This window comes from Barbus barbus (assembly GCF_936440315.1).
Source record: "Barbus barbus genome assembly, chromosome: 12".
Classification (NCBI taxonomy): Eukaryota; Metazoa; Chordata; class Actinopteri; order Cypriniformes; family Cyprinidae; genus Barbus; species Barbus barbus.
This window is the reverse complement of record NC_136740.1, coordinates 29,471,432-29,473,381: the sequence shown is the minus strand read 5'-3', so window position 1 is coordinate 29,473,381 and position 1,950 is coordinate 29,471,432. Positions and strand designations below refer to the sequence as shown.

General features: G+C 35.5%; 1 protein-coding gene across 1 annotated transcript in view; it reads right to left on the bottom strand.

The window, feature by feature from the left end:
• Positions 1-1,068: 1,068 nt before the first annotated feature.
• Positions 1,069-1,950, bottom strand: part of plcl2 (phospholipase C like 2) — a 44,357-nt gene continuing 43,475 nt past the window's right edge. The window contains exon 6 of the mRNA XM_079430175.1: positions 1,069-1,950. This exon is cut by the window's right edge and continues 1,414 nt beyond it. The gene's annotated coding sequence lies outside the window, so the exon portion shown is untranslated.

Here is a 1,950-nt window from a genome sequence, read left to right as displayed (position 1 = left end):
ACCAGGTATCCCCAGCAACAGTCCCAGACGTCCCTAGGGTTTTTCCATCGCTTTCCACAAATTGTAATGTAATCAATAGTAATGCCTTCAGTCCGTGAGCGTCATGTCATTGAGTGAAAAATCTGCACTGGCTCTCTGGGTTTGTTATAGATCTCTCAGGATGGGCCGTGTTCAAAACGCAGCCGTCTGAGAGAGATCTATTGGGTAATAACATCAGAGACTCTCATCGCAATCATTATTACGATTGCTGTTACGCAAGCTCATGAGCAAGAGCCAAGTGTGATTCATCTAATGGCTGGAAGGTAAACAGAGGTAGAGAGTGTGTATCATCTCTTTCAGGTGTCGTTAGTGTGTACTTTAGAGTCCAGCGAGCGCCAGAGGCCCGTGATTTAATGATCTTTCACTTACACGACAGACGCTGCTTTCGCTGACTCTTTGTCTGTCTTACTCTTACCTGCACGCATTCTTTTGCTGAAAGGACAGCACTTGATCTGATGAAGTCTCGATAACTAGATTTATTTTAATAGAATAACTGCAAATCCAATGTAACTGATATCTCATAAAACCTTTCAGGATATCCAAGAGTATACCCTTCAAAAGTTTGGTGTTAGTTTTAATTTTATATAAATTATTATTTTTTTAATTAAACTATAGAAGTCAATTCTGAGTCTATGTTTTGCTATTCTTACATTTTCTCAGAATTGCAAGTTTATATCTTTTTAAAACTTTTTTTATATATCTTCATCAGCGATTCATTCATAAAAAAGCAGTACTACCGTTTTCAACATTGATAGCAAATCATCATATGAGAACGATTTCAGAAGGATCATGTGACGGAGTAATGATGCTAAAAATTCAGCTTTGATCACGGAAATAAATTACATTTTAAAAAACATTCACACAGAAAACAGCCATTTTAAATTGTAATAGTATTTCTGTTTTTACTGTATTATCTAATCAAATAAATTCAGGCTTGCTGAGCAGAAGAAACTTCTTTTAAAAGCATTTACTGACCCCAAACTTTTATACTGGTTTGAGTGCCTTAAGAAACTTGAAACAGTTGCACTTAACATGGTTTATTTCAGAGCATTGGGTCTTAACAGAGTTAAACAAAACTGATATTCTCTTAGAAACCATCATCCACTCCTTACTGGTATAAATGGTTAACTATAGATACACAATAACTGCACTGAAATGTATAAACAAACTTGTTTCTTTTCATGTCCAGTTTAATCTCTGGTCACAATGTGTAAAATCCAATGGAAGTGGTTCACAGGGTTTAACAGTAGAATGGCACAATGAGAAGACCAACGGAATGAGCCGAAAACAAACACTTACAAACTAGAAGCAACTAGAAGTTGGGTTAAAAAACAGCAATGTAAGACAGAACTCCAGCAACAAGGCAGAATCTCATCTGAACAGTAGCCGTACACACACATGGACTACTTCGTTTCCAGGAATGCTTGAGAAGCTTTAATCATAACACTTGACGTACAGTATTCAGTCCGCTCTCAAAGGCCACGTACACACTGCAGGGAAACACGGTTGTCACTCATTCACCAAGGACAATTTGGTGTAGGATTTACTTTCTAATTTGCCAGCAATTTATGAGTGAAATTTGGTTGGCAAAAAAAAATGGCAAGGAACATTAAATGACATTTTAAAGTTAAAAACTTTTTTTTTTTTTTTTTTTTTTTTTTTTTACAATGTTCTACACAGGGCAACTAATACGTCTTTCATCAAAAATAGCTAACACCGAGCTGCTTAAACCAGTGGTTCTCAACATGAGCAAAACTTCCAAAGCGGCCTCAAGATGACATGAATAATTTTAATTAATAAAAAAAAAAATCATGTAAACTAATACAATTAAAACATTTAGGGCATTTTTAGAATGAATATACATGTTTTTAGGCATGCCATACTCCGAAACTTTTTATATATAGGGCATAT